Source organism: Muntiacus reevesi, chromosome 17 (genome assembly GCF_963930625.1).
Source record: "Muntiacus reevesi chromosome 17, mMunRee1.1, whole genome shotgun sequence".
Taxonomy (NCBI): domain Eukaryota; kingdom Metazoa; phylum Chordata; class Mammalia; order Artiodactyla; family Cervidae; genus Muntiacus; species Muntiacus reevesi.
The window spans coordinates 60,718,968-60,733,756 of NC_089265.1; the positions used below are offsets into that span (position 1 = coordinate 60,718,968).

The window sequence follows — 14,789 nt, forward strand, 5'->3', positions numbered from 1 at the left end:
TTTATCCAGAAATGATACATTAACTTACACTTTCACTGTGAATCCATTTTACAACTTTAATACTACTCATTCCTCAGATTTTTGCTAATTAGTAGGTAAAAATAATGCTGCTTTGTTGTTTTAATCTGGACTTTTTCTTTCATTGCTTTGAAAGGTGAAACTTTTTATATGTACCTTGGATAGTAAATTTTTTTTTAATGAATTGTCTGTTCATGTCTCTTGCATATATTATGTTGTCTTCTGTGAGAGTTCCTCATAATTTTAAATAATTGATCTTCTTTTTATAAGACTGATGCAGTAATATAGTGTTGCAAATATTATTTATCAGTTATTGGCTTTTTGATAAATGTTAATTATTTTAAATTAATTTTTGAAATGCTTATAATTACATAGTTAAAAGCCAAGTAAAAAGACATAGCACCTACCCTTCTACATCTCCAGGTCCTTCTTTTAAGAAACTACTCTTAATCCTTTTGGCCATGTTCCCTGATATTTAGCTCTTTGTTCCTAAATATCATGTGTAGACTGTTATTTCTTAATCAGGTTTAGACATAGTCTCTTCACTTCTTGCTATATGAGGTGCAGATCTAGCTTTCCACCCTACTCTCCTATTTCCTTCCTCCATAATTTTATTATTATAATTTTTGGTTAAATTAGTGGTTAATATCTCATTGTTTTGATTATAAAGACATTGTTTCTTGCTAAGCCAGATAGTGATAAACAGTACAGACTTTTGCTTTGTTTTCTTTAAAATGTCGGTTTTACTCTAATGACTTTTAGAATGTGTTTAGTGTTTATTTTTAATTGAGATATAGTTTATATACAGTATTATATAAGTTATATGTATATAACAGTGATTCACAATTTTTAAAGGTTATATTCCATTTATAGTTATTATAAAATATTGATTATATTCCCTGTATTGTACAAGAATATATTTATCCTTGTAGCTTATCTATTTTCTACGTAATAGTTTGTATCTCTTAGTTGCCTAACTCTATCTTGCCCCACCTCCTTTCCCTGTCCTTAATGGTAATCATCAATTTGTTCTCTATATCTGTGAGTCTGCTTAGGTCTTCCGCACATTTTTTAGTTGGGTTTTTTGGTGTTTTTGCTGTTGAGTTATATGAGTTGTTTATATATTTTGGGTATAAACCCCTTATTGGTCACATTATTAGCATATATTTTCTCCCATCCAGTAGGTTGTCTTTGTTTTGCTAGTGGTTTCTTTTGCTGTGCAGAAAAGCTTTTAAGTTCGATTAGGTCCCGTTTGTTTATTTTTGCTTCTATTTCCTTTTCTTTAGGAGACAGATCCAAAAGAAATATTGCTAAGATTTATGTCAGAGTGTTCTGCCTGTGTTTTCTTCTAGAAGCTTTATGGTTTCTGGTCTTACATTTAGGTTTTTAATCCGTTTTGAGTTTATTTTTGTATATGGTTTTAGAGAATTTTCTAATTGCATTCTTTTACATGTAACTGTCCCAGCACTACTTGCTTAAGAGACTGCTGTTTTCCATCATATGTTCTAGCCTCTTTTGTTGTGGATTTACTGACCGTTTGTAGGTGGGTTTGTTTCTCAGCTCTCTATTCTGTTCTGCTTATCTGTGTGTCCGTTTTTGTGCCAGTACCATGCTGTTTTAATGACTGTAGCTTTGTAGTGGAGTCAGAAGTCAGGGAGCATGATTTCTCCAGCTCTGTTCTTTCTCAAGATTGTTCTGGCTATTCAGGGTCTTTTTTGTTTCCATGCAAATTTTAAAATTATTTGTTCTAGTACTGTGAAAAATGCCCTTGGCATATAGGTAGGGTTTGCACTGAATCTATAGATTGCTTTGGGGAGTATGGTCATTTTAAGAATATTAACTCTTCCAATCCATGTACATGGCATATCTTTCCATTTGTTTGTGTCATCTTCATTTTTTTCATTAGTGTTTTATAGTTTTCCAGGTACAGGTCTTTTACCTCCATCAGTTCAGTTCAGTTCAGTTGCTCAGTCGTGTCCAACTCTTTGCGACCCCATGAACCACAGCACACCAGGCCTCCCTGTCCATCACGAGTTCCCAGAGTCTACCCAAATCCATGTCCATTGAGTCGATGATGCCATCCAACCATCTCATTCTCTATCGTCCCCTTCTCTTCCTGCCCTCAATCTTTCCCGGCATCAGGGTCTTTTTCCAGTAAGTCAACTCTTCGCATGAGCTGGCCAAAGTATTGGAGTTTCAGCTTCAGCATCAGTCCTTCCAATGAACACCCAGGACTGATCTCCTTTAGGATGGACTGGTTGGATCTCCTTGCAGTCCAAGGGACTCTCAAGAGTCTTCTCCAACACCACAGTTCAAAAGCATCAATTCTTCGGTGCTCAGCTTTCTTAAATAGTCCAACTCTCACATCCATACATGACTACTGGAAAAACCATAGCCTTGACTAGATGGACCTTCGTTGTCAAAGTAATGTCTCTGCTTTTCAATATGCTGTCTAGGTTGGTCATAACTTTCCTTCCAAGGAGTAAGTGTCTTTTAATTTCATGGCTGCAATCACCATCTGCAGTGATTTTGGAGCCCAGAAAAATAAAGTCAGCCACTGTTTCCACTGTTTCCCCATCTATCTGCCATGAAGTGATGGGACCGGATGCCATGATCCTAGTTTTCTGAATGTTGAGGTAGGTTTATTCCTAGATATTTTATTCTTTTTGATGCAGTGGTGAATGGATTATTTACTTAATTTCTCTTTCTGATTACTTGGTTGTTAGTATATAGAAATGCAACAGATTTCTGTATATTAATTTTGTATTCTGCAAATTTACTGAATTCATTGAGCTGTAGTAGTTTGCTAGTGATATGTTTAGGGTTTTCGAAGTATCATGTCACCTGCAAACAGTGACAGTTTTACTCTTTTTCTTCAGTTTGGATTCCTTTTATTTCTTTTTCTCATCTGATTGCTGTGGCTAGGACTTCCAATACTATGTTAAATAAAAGTGCAAAGAGTAGACATTCTTATCTTGTTCCTGACCTTAGAGGAAATACTTTCTCCTTTTTACTGTTAAGTATGATGTTAACTGTCTTTTTACTTCTTTTGGAGTTAATAATCTTTTCATTTAAAAAAATTTCCTATTTTTTTGTATAGTTTTAGTTAATTTTTGAAAAGTGCTCCACATCTCTGCCACAGTGCTGTCAATATTTTTTATATGCTCAGATATGTCATTTCCATTCTCTGTCCTAAAGGCTCTCTCCTGAAACCGTTCTTCTGCCATTTCCAGCCTGAGCTCATTTTCTGGGTTTGTTGCACAGCTCTTGTTCTGGGACTTCCCTCAGTTGTTCCTGTGTTGGGTTCCTGTTTTTTCTGGATATCATGTCTTCCTCATTTTTGGCTTATTCCATTGTTCTGCTGGAATATGTCTTTCAATAGCTCTCAAATAAGGGTACCTTAGAGGTAAAATTTTAATTTATTATGTGTCTGATAAATATCTTTATTCTCCTCTCACGTGTGATTGCTAATTTCATTAGGTGTAGAATTCTCTTTCAATTTTGAAGGCTTTCTAATTTAGTGTTGCTCTTAAAAAGTAACTATCACCTAGTTTCCCATTCTTTGTATAGGACCAGGTTTTTTTCCTCTTTGGGAACCTTTGTGATCTGTCTACCCTGGTGTTCTGAAATTTGATGTGATGTGCTTTGTGTTGAACCCTTTCAATTTAAAAACTCATGATTTTAGTTCTGTGAATTTTTCTTTCCTTTTTGTAAGTATGTTTTTAAAAAATTATTTCCTTGTTTCTGGCTGCCCTGGGTCGTCATTGCTGCTCTGGGACTTTCCCTGGCTGTGGTAAGCCGGGCTACTCTAGTTGCCCTGTGTCGGCCTCTCGTTGCAGCGGCGTCTCCGCCTTGGAGCGCGGGCTCTTGGCGTGCGGGCTGCAGTCGTTGCGGCCTGTGGGCTCTGGAGTGCAGGTTCGGCATTTGTGGTGCTGGGCTTCGTTGTCCCACAGCATGTGTGGTCTTCCTGGATCAGGGGTTCAACCTGTGTTCCCTGCGTTGGCAGATGGATGCTTAACCACTGACCACAAAGGAAGCCCCTGGGAATTTTTCTTACTTATTGATTATTTATTCCTCTGTGTTTTCTCTTGTCCTCTCTTTTTAAGATATCCTTTTACTGCAAGGGTCAGCAGACCATAGCTCACAGGGCGTACCTTGCCTGCTCTGGGCCCCGTTTGTTTATGTGCTGTCTTTGGCTGCCTTCATACTGCAACACCAGAACTGAATGGTTGCATCAAGAGACCATACGCCCGGCAAAGCCTCAACTATTTACTGTCCGATCCTTTGCAGAAAAAATTTGCTGATCTCTATTCAGTTGAATGGGAGACTCTTGGATTGCTTTTCTAATTTTCTATTCTGTTTTCTGAGAGATTTCCTCAGCTTTATTTTCAATTCTTTCTACTGAATTCTACTATTATGACATTTATTTCCCAAGAACTTTTTCTTATTATTTTTTATAGCATTTTACCTTTGGACATAACAATTCTTTCTGCTTTTGTGAGACACTGATTGCTTGTCTCCTGGTGGACTTCACTTAAATATTCTTTGATAGGCTGGCATTTTCCTTGGAGCAACCTCCAAGTATCAGTGTCTGGAGGTTGTTGTGGTTTAGTTTTCTGAGAAGAATCCTTGTTTTCCTCCTAGGTAAGTAGGCACTTATTTCCTAATTACAGAAGCAGCAGCGTGGGTCAGTTCTGCTGTGCTTCCGTTGCTCAGTCGTGTGAGCCCTGTGTCTCTCTTTTATGTTTCTGAATTTGAAGTCTCACCAAAAAAGGCATCTTTAGTCCTCTTACATTTCAAAAAAGGTTACTATGGCTGCAGTATAGTCAGTAGGTTGGGATAGAATCAAGAGATTATTTAGGCGTGGTTACAGAAATGGTGAAGGTATAGGAAAAAAATTGATTTGAGACTTTGGTAGAAATTTGACTTGCCTCTCATATATATGTCTTTTATCAGTATTTCTTGCTACCTAGATTATAGCCCTAATATCAGTGACTGTGTCTCCACTAATTGTATATCTCAGAGTGCCAGCTGCTCAGCAAGATTCAGAGTTTATGGAATGGTACTATGCATGTTAATGTCAATGAGGTTATTATGACTTTCGTTTCTTACCATCTTCACTGTTTAACATGTCATTAAAAATCACTTATGACTTTCTTGAGACAGTGGTAGGGTCAAAGTGTTTGTTTACTGATTTTTTAAAGTATATATATATATTTACATTATCGATCTCCATCTGGCAGAGAAGTTTTCGGTACCATTAAAATAATGAGATTGAAACTGTCTTTAGATGTAGGTATTGGCTTAGTTTTATTCGTGTATGCCCTGAATTTTTTGTATAGGCTTCTTCTTTGCTAGTTTGTGTAAAACATTTTTAGATAAACAATTTCATGAACAGTTACTATGAATTTTCAAGATTTATCATTATTAGATTTGTACAGTAAGAACTATCTTTTTACTTTTGTTACAGTGTCTTTGTTGAAAAGGAGCTATTAATTTAAATGTGTCAGTCTTTATTTATCAGTCTTTTCCCTTTTGGTTCATGCTTTTGGTATCTTGTTCAGGGAATGTTCTGTGTCCTAAGATCAAGAAGATATTTCCCTATATTTTCTGCTGAATATTTTAAATATTTTGCTTTTACCATTTAAGTTGTTAATCCACCTGGTATGAGGTAGATATAAGTAAAATATCCCAACTGGAAAACCAGCTGTCTTTCATCATTAACAGATTTCTGCACTGTTACTTACATACTGCAGTCCCACACATGCATGAGTCTGTCTCTGGTCTTTCTCTTCTATTTGTCTATTTCTCCATCAATGTCTACACTATGTTAAGACAGCCTTGTTATAAGGCTTGATATCTAGTAGGACAATACTGTTACCTTATTTTTCCTTCCCAGGAGTGTTTTGGCTATACTTGGCCATTTGGTAAGTCATATAAAATTTGGAATCTGGTTTTCAAAGTTTATACACAATCTTGTTGGAAATATGGGAATTACATTAGATTTGTTCATCTATTTAGAGAAAATTGACATATTTACAATGTCCAGTTTTCCTACCAATGAATATATGATATTCTTGCACTTGTTTACACCTTCTTTATTATATGTGTATCTTTATAGTTTTATGCATAAGATTGTGGTAGATTGTACAGTCTACCAAGATATCTGCCAAGGTTTTTATCATCCTACATGGGCTTCTACAGCATGACCTTGTTACTCCCCACCAACAGGTGGAGTCGCATTCCCCTTCCTTTGAATCCGAGCTGAGGCAGAAGTAATGCCACTAGACTTCTGAGGCTCGATTAGAAAAAGCCAAATAGCTCCCAGTGGTACTCTGAGGATGCTTGCACTGAAGGAAGTTAGCCATATGCGAAACATCCAAATATCTGAAGACCTCCATGCAGGAGATGTCCACAGCCACAACTGAGGTCTTAGGAATTTCCAGCCTCAAGTGCTAGCCACATGAGTGATCCACCGTGGACATCAGTGCAGTTGAGCCTTCAAATGAATACAACTTCAGCCAATGCCTGACTCAGTCACATGAGCGATCCCAAGGAAGAACTCTTCAGCTGATTTCTTCAATGTCTGGTCTGCAAAATCGTTAGCAAAATTAAGTGGTGGTTTTAGGCCTGTAAGTTTTGGAGGAATTTGTTATGCAGCAACAGATGACTAGAATACAGGACGTACACTTAATTTTGTCTGTTTCAATTTACTTCATTAATTTGTTCTTAAGTACTTTATTGTTTTAGGGTGTGTCTTTGTGTTTGAGGGAGGTGTGAAACATTGTCCTTCTTTTAAATTATGTTTTCTAACTTTTGATGGTATATATAGAAATATAGTTCATTTTAATATATGATCTTATGGCCCATTATATTAAATAATAATTTAAAGCTTTAGGAAAAGAAGTATCATAAGTCAGTATGGGACTGATTGTCAAATATATTCTGGAGACCAGTAAGCAATAGAATGCCAGCTATTTGGATGCTGGATAGGGGCAGTATTATTCTCATTTTTCAAATTAAAGAAGGCTGAAGAACAGAGAAACTGGTGTTTGTCTAAAGCACAAGACTGTCATAAGTTGAAAGACAGGGGTCCAATCTGGAATTATTTTTAGTATTAACTCAGGTGGATAGACTAATCCAGGAATATTCTCAGGAATACTGCAGTTAATAGACAGTAGGTCTTCATTAGATATTTGTTGAGTAAATGAATGCAGGCCCTTTTCTCCTTTGGTTTTTATTCCTTTTGGTGGTTCATGTAATATATTTTAAGCTATATGTAATCTTTTTTGTGCCTTTTGATATTGAAATACATGTGAAGTAATTAACTACTATTAATACCTTAGTGTAATAGTTAGGCAATACAAGCAAGGGATAGTCCAGATTTATTTTAATTAAATAGTTATGGCTCTGGGGTCCTTAATAATAAATTGTATGACATCTAGAATGTGTTTACTCTAAGTTGTTTAAATGTTTCCCAGTGGACTTGTGCTTTATGTTTGTAAAGAAATCAGATTAATTATTATGATACCAAATGTTTTCTGCTGTGTACAATTTGCTCTCAAAATTACATGTTGTAAAAACACATTAGAATTCCTTAGATCAATATTTAACAAAGGCAAATATATGCATAGCCTCTCTTGTTTTAATCATTAAATACATAATTAGCCATTTTTCAGAATTTTAATTAACTCAGAATAATTACTTTTTACAATTATCAGTATAGATAAGTATACATTTAAATATATCTTTTAATCTATAGACAGAAATTTCAGGATATTTCTGGAAGAAGGGAAAAAGCCATAACTAGTTACTAAATTTAGATGCAGAACTAGAGAGAGAGAGATGTCACCTTTACTTTACTGAAAATTTGGCCATAGTTTGCAGTTTACTACTACCTGCTTAGTGCAAAATGTTTTAATTACTGAGTTGGTATACTTTTTTAAAAAACTTATTTCCTTGATTATAGTACCATTTATCAAACTTGATAGTTTTGCATATTTTCAGAACTTGGCATAATAATATTATATTTTCAGGAGATTATTGGGAGAATTTGGTTATTAGGAGAACAGAAACACTTGAACATTTACTATGTCCTAGATACTATTCCAGAACTTCCCTGGTGGCTCAGCGGTAAAGAATCCCCCTGTCATGCAGGAGACACGGGTTCCATCCCAAGGTTGGAAGGATCCCCTGGAGAAGGAAATGGCAACTCACTCCAGTATTCTTGCCTGGGAAACCCCCTGGAGTCTGGCGGGCTACAGTCCATGCAGTTACAAGGCATGACTTAGCCACTAAACCTCCGCCACAGATACTATTCAAGCCACTGGGGATGCAGCTGTGAGCAAAACAGAAGAAAATTATTTTCTCACTGAACTTATATGTTGGGGGTGGGAATGAAGAAAACAGACATATTTTTAAAATAAATATTTAGATGATTTTAAGTACGTTGAAGTAAAAGCAAAAACCGATTAGAAGGAGCAAAGAATTGCTGGGGATGATGAGTGTTCTTTTGTATAAAGGATGGTTGTGGAAGGTTTCTAATGCCATTTGACCTGAGACTTACCTGACGGAAGTAAAGGCATAAGGGAAACCCAGTGTGAAGACTCTGAGGTGAGAGGATGTGTGGCATAATCAGGGAGTAATAAGGTTAGTGTGGTTGATGTGAGCCCAAGAGATGAGGTCAGAGAGATCAGCTGTCTCTAATTAGGGAAGGCCTTGCAGGCTGTGGTAACTTAAAGTTGGATAGAAAACCTTTGGAAGGTTCTGAGCATATAATAATGTGATATGATTTAAAAGATCACCTTGACTATTATGAAAAGGATAGATTCTAAGGGAGCAAGGATTGAAGCAAGAATGCCAGATAGGTGGCTAATATAATAATCAGGGTACTGTGGGTCTACTTTTTAGAAAAATGCAGAAATACCCATGTACAGACAATTTGTGTAGAATGTCAGAGGCCTGGTGTGTTAATTTTTACATACTTTCTGTAGCCCTGGGAAATAGTTCTGGACTTAAAAGCTTGACAGACGAATAAGAAACTATCCTGACAACAAATTTAACATTGAAATACCATTTTGAGAAGTTACACACACTTCAAATATACAAAAATGTAGGAAAGGAAATAACGAAAATATAACGTTTATGTACTCATCACTCAACTTTGTCAACTCTTAGCTTTTGCCCCAATTTCTTCCCTTTTTTTTTAAAGAAAAATTTAGGAACACCCCTGAAGTCAGTGGTGTACCCTTCCTTGACCCCGTTTACTCTGTTCCTGTCTATATCTGAAGGAAATCTTCTCCTTTGTTTTAAGTATTTGCCATTTTTCTGCGTATAAGTATATAAATACCTGGAGAAGGAAATGGCAACCCACTCCAGTATTCTTGCCTGGAAATATCCCATGGACAGAGGAGCCTGGAGGGCTGCAGTCCATGGGGCTGCAGAGAGGTGGACACAACTGAGCACTTGTCAGTAGCAAATATAAATAATACATGATATTATTTTGCATCTTTGTTTCTGCTTTTTTTCCAAACCGCTTTCTTGAGGTGTAATTGACATATGATAAAGTATACAATTTGATAGATTTTGATATATATACACACCATGAGACCATCATCACAACCAAGATACCGTGAACCCTTCACCACAATCCAGATAACGAAAATATATCCATTGCTCCCACAAGTTTCCTTTTAGCCCCCTTGTAACCCTCCTTCTGACTTTCTCCTCCTCCATCCTCCCACATACACTCCTACTACCCGAGCAATCACTGACCTGCTTTCTGTCACTATGCATTAGTTTGAATTTTCTATAGATAGAAGCATATAGTATATACTTCTTTTTTGTCTGATTTCTTTCATTTTCATTTTGTATGTATATTTTGAAGTTCATCCATGTTGTATTGTGTATCAGTACTTCACCACTTTTGTTTTTATTTTCAATTATATATCTTTATTAACAAAAGATAAATAAAATACAAAATAGACACTAATATCAGATTTTATGTTGAACCAGCCTATGTTACGGAGAAGGCCATTGCACCCCACTCCAGTACTCTTGCCTGGAAAATCTCATGGACAGAGGAGCCTGGTGGGCTCTATAGTCCATGGGGTCGCTAAGAGTTGGACATGACTGAGTGACTTCACTTTCACTTTTCACTTTGATGCATTGGAGAAGGAAATGGCAGCCCACTCCAGTGTTCTTGCCTGGAGAATCCCAGTGACGGCCGAGCCTGGTGGGCTGCTGTCTGTGGGGTCGCACAGAGTCGGACAGGACTGAGGCGACTTGGCAGCAGCAGCAGCAGCCTATGTTAAGGTAGGAATATGAAAACATAAAATTTGACCTTCTTAAAGGAGGTAAGAATTCGGTCTGTTTGCATCACTGTTTTGCTTTCATACTGGTCTGAATTTAGCTTCAGTGTATACCCACAGTACTTGGTAGTTTGATTTAGTTGCTTTCCCATCGGCAGTATCTCCGAGACGCTAGCTTCGTGCGGTTTTCCCGTGGGTTCGGTCGTTTGGGAAAGCCGGTGTGACTGTTCAGAGTCAGTGTGCTTGTGTTAGGGGATTTAAGCAGGCTGCTTACACTGACCCTGTTCTGTCAGCATTACCTTCACCAGGTTATTAGAAGAAGCTAAAAATCATGCCTTTCTCAGTTACTAGTAGCCCTACAGTCTATACTTGTAATATTTTGAAGAAACCTTCAACTTCAGGTTTCACTTTTTGCAAATTTTACCAAAAGACAACTGCTGGCTCTAAAGATTAGGTACAACAGATACTCTACAATCTTTAAAAAAATCTGATATTCATGATTATTATATAAAGGCAGTCACAATTAAAATAGCAATTAGTATCACAAACCATATCCTCTGTGATAAAGGAGAGGATTTCGGTGTCTGAATACCCCTGTCCAGAATTGTAAAAGACCTAGGACTGATCAGTCAACACTGACTCAAGGGTGAAAAACATTTTTTCCCCCATTCAAAGGCTAACACATTTAGTTCTGAGTATAAGATACAAGGAAATGTTTTGAAAATAACAATTTTATAACCAAGTGGAAAACAGAATTGTTACTACACAGATTGACATCACGGATAAAGTTATTCACATGTTCTACAGATTTCCTTCCAGTAACCCAAAGCTCAAGATAGGTTATCAGCTTCAGATCAGAAAAGTCTGAGAAGGCAAAAAGAAGTGATTATCAAATAACTAGTTATAGTTACTACTAATTAAAAAAAAATGAAGTCCTTGTTTCAAGAAAGAGTTAACTAATTGCCTTCACAATGAGTCCTAACACTAGATAAAGGGCCATAAAAACTGAGGAAATAAACAATAAATAAATGTTGAGATAATATTTGTGATAGGTGGAGAACTAAGACCTTTTCCCACATCACTAATATAAAATCTCAAATAAAATCTTAATCTGCACTTAATGTACCCCTTTATTTCTTCTTTGTTCTTCACTGTGTAAAGGAAAGAATTTGCTATGAGATTTGTGGATGCTTTATTAGAGTCAGGCAGTCTCCTTGCTTCCTGACTTTAATATGAATAGATATGGATTTTTCCGTCGATAATCAACAGCAGGAATCTAAAAGAATGTATCAGCAGAGTCTATCTTGGGTCACCGTCAGTGACGAGTTACTACTGTCCGAGGAAGGAGGCCACGGGGTCATCTGGCCTCTGCCGTTTCATCCCGTAGGCCTCCATTTCCTCTTCAGTGGGTTCCCGAGTTTCATATATGCTGTTTTAAGGCCGCTTCCTCTCATCCATCTGCATGATCTCCTTGATGTGAAGAAGACAGGCCGCCTCTGGATTCAGTGCCCTTTTCAGCTTTTCATGTTTCTTTTCTTCATCATCACTCTCTGCACTGCTCTTTCGATGCTTCCTCTTCTTCTTTTTCTCCTCTTTTAGTTTTTCCTGATGCATCTCCATCAGGGTTTGAGGTTTTTTTTTTCACAGATTCTTCTCCAGTTGCATCATTTATAATACATTCCTCTGAACTAGCAATCTCATTCCCAGCTTCTGCAGTACAATAGGAATACTTGAAAAAAGAGTGACAGCATTTGTATCCCCATCGGCCTTCTTTCCAGTAAGATCCCCAGATATGTGTATGATTGTTGATGTTCACATCTTCCTCGTCCTTGGAGCAGGCGACAGCCCACTCCTGTCCTTTGATGACTGTCCAATGTCTTGAGTATTCCACATAGTCTTCAGTCTGAGCTAAAAGCAATTTGGCTGGAGGAGCATCCAAGTGTTCTTGACTGCTGTACTTTTCCGGGATGCTTTTTTTCTGCTGTTCTTTGACGTCTTCTTTCTTGACTTTGAAGGACTCATACAGTAGCTCTAGTTTTGTAGGATCTGCTTGTAGATGCACTTCACACCCCTTGTCATAGGCTTCCCAAGCAAACAGTTGTGTCTGAGCCATTGAAACGGTATCACCTGTGTATCTAACAAAGTTGTCCCCTGCATAGCTGACTTCGTCTGGATTCTTTCCTGCATTCACATAGGGATTCTCTCTCATTGCTCCAGTTTTGGAATCGTAGTAAGCAGAATTTGGATCTAAATTCCACAAATATTTTGCAATATCTTCTCGAATCCTGAGATTCTGACAGTAATTCATCTCTTAGAGTCAAAATTCTGTCCAGGCATGTCAATATCATCTGCATATTTATCTTTATCCTCATCTTCACTGTTACGATTTTTTTTCCATCTGAGAATTCATTTCTTCTTCTCCACTGATGTTTTAGAGAATTAGCCTGTTCCACTAATTTTCCTGAGGCTAATTCTTCTTGGAGTTTTTTGGGCTTTCAGCATTCGCTTTGCTTGGTCAACTTTGGCATCAATTCAGTTCAGTTCAGTCGCTCAGTCATGTCCAACTCTTTGCGACCCCATGAATCGCAGCACGCCAGGCCTCCTTGTCCATCATCATTTTCCGGAGTGTACCCAAACCCATGTCCATTGAGTTGATGATGCCATCCAGCCTTCTCATCCTCTGTTGTCCCCTTCTCCTCCTGTCCTCAATGTTTCCCAGGATCAGGGTCTTTTCAAATGAGTCAGCTCTTCACATCAGGTGGCCAAAGTATTGGAGTTTCAGCTTCAGCATCAGTCCTTCCAATGAACACCCAGCACTGATCTCCTTTAGGATGGACTGGTTGGATCTCCTTGCAGTCCAAGGGACTCTCAAGAGTCTTCTCCAACACCACAGTTCAAAGGCATCAATTCTTCGGTGCTCAGCTTTCTTAATAGTCCAACTCTCACATCCATACATGACTACCGGAAAAACCATAGCCTTGAGTAGATGGACCTTCATTGACAAAGTAATGTCTCTGCTTTTTAATATGCTGTCTAGGTTGGTCATAACTTTCCTTCCAAGGAGTAAGTGTCTTTTAATTTCATGGCTGCAATCACCATCTGCAGTGATTTTGGAGCCCCCCAAAATAAACCTTTCTACAATTTTCACACTTTCTTCTGGACTGTAGCCATTCTACCGATCCCTCTTCCCATCGTAGTCAAACATCAGCTGAGGCTGGACATGTTCATCTGGAGCTATTTTAGTCTCCGTAAATTTTGCTCCAACTCGCCTAGGTCTCTCAAAACAGGCTTTCTTTTTGTGTGTCGTGGCTCCAGTTTTCACATGCTCCCTTTTGGTATTTAGTAGTTATGGAATTCTCTTTTACTCCCCTCTTGTACTATTCTCCAGATGAGCCTACACTGCTTTCGTTTCTCTGGCTGTGGTCTCTGGTGCTTGCAAGGAGGCATTTTTGATGGATCAACGTACCATGGCCCTGAAGAAATATACTGAGGAATATGAGGATTGGTGTCTTTTCCTTCTTCATCAACTTCTGCAGGGGCATTGCCCAAATTTCGCTGTTCTTCTAGATCCTTCTTCTTTCTCCAGTCCTCTCTAGTTATCTTCTTTGGTTTCTCCAAACTCATTTCTTTGGGCCCTGACAAGGGGGCCGCTGTGGATGCAGCCAGTGCTGCAGCTGACATGGTTATCTGGCCTCTTGGTCACAAAGCTGCTGACCCTAGGACAGTTCGACATGAATAAACTTCACTTTTTATTGTTGAGTAGATACTATATTGTATGGATCTACCCCAGTCTGTTTATCTGTTCATTTGTTGATGAACATTTGGGTATTTCTAGTTTTTGGCTACTTCAGATAAGTCTACTATGAATGTTTGAATATAAGACTTTGTATGTACAAAGAGTTTCATTTCTCTTGGATAAATACTTATGAATAGAATGACTGGTTCATATTCTTTACCTTTTTAAGAACTGCCAAGCTGTTTTCCAAAATAATTGTAGCATTTTAAACTCCTACCAGTTCCTTCATATGCTTGCCAACACTTGATATGGTTAACCTTTTTAATTTTAGCTCCTTTTTATAGGTCTGTAGTGGAATCTCATTGTCATTTTAATTTCATTTGACTAATGATGTTTACATTGTAAATTTCTTAAGTAGTAGAATCTTACTTGAAGATAAACTATAATAAGCAGTATACTATAAACCCTAAAATAACAGAGTTGTTATAGCTAGCAAAACAAGAAAGAAGATAAATAGAATGAAAAATACTGAGTTAATTCAATACAAAACAGAAACTGAATCTCCATACTGTTCTCCATAGTGGCTGTGCCAGGTTACATCCCCACTCACAGTGTAGGCAGGTTCTCTTTTCTCCATATCCTCTCCAGCATTTAATGTTTGTAGATTTTTAAATGATGGCCTCCCCTCCCAGTCCTTATGCTACTGTTGTCATATATTTTACTTA

General features: G+C 37.6%; 1 protein-coding gene and 1 pseudogene across 6 annotated transcripts in view; one reads left to right on the forward strand and one right to left on the reverse strand.

Moving 5' to 3' along the window:
- Positions 1–14,789, forward strand: part of STX17 (syntaxin 17) — a 66,305-nt gene that overhangs the window by 21,379 nt on the left and 30,137 nt on the right. The window lies entirely within an intron of this gene.
- LOC136148621 (pre-mRNA-splicing factor SLU7-like) lies at positions 11,658–14,009 on the reverse strand (annotated as a pseudogene).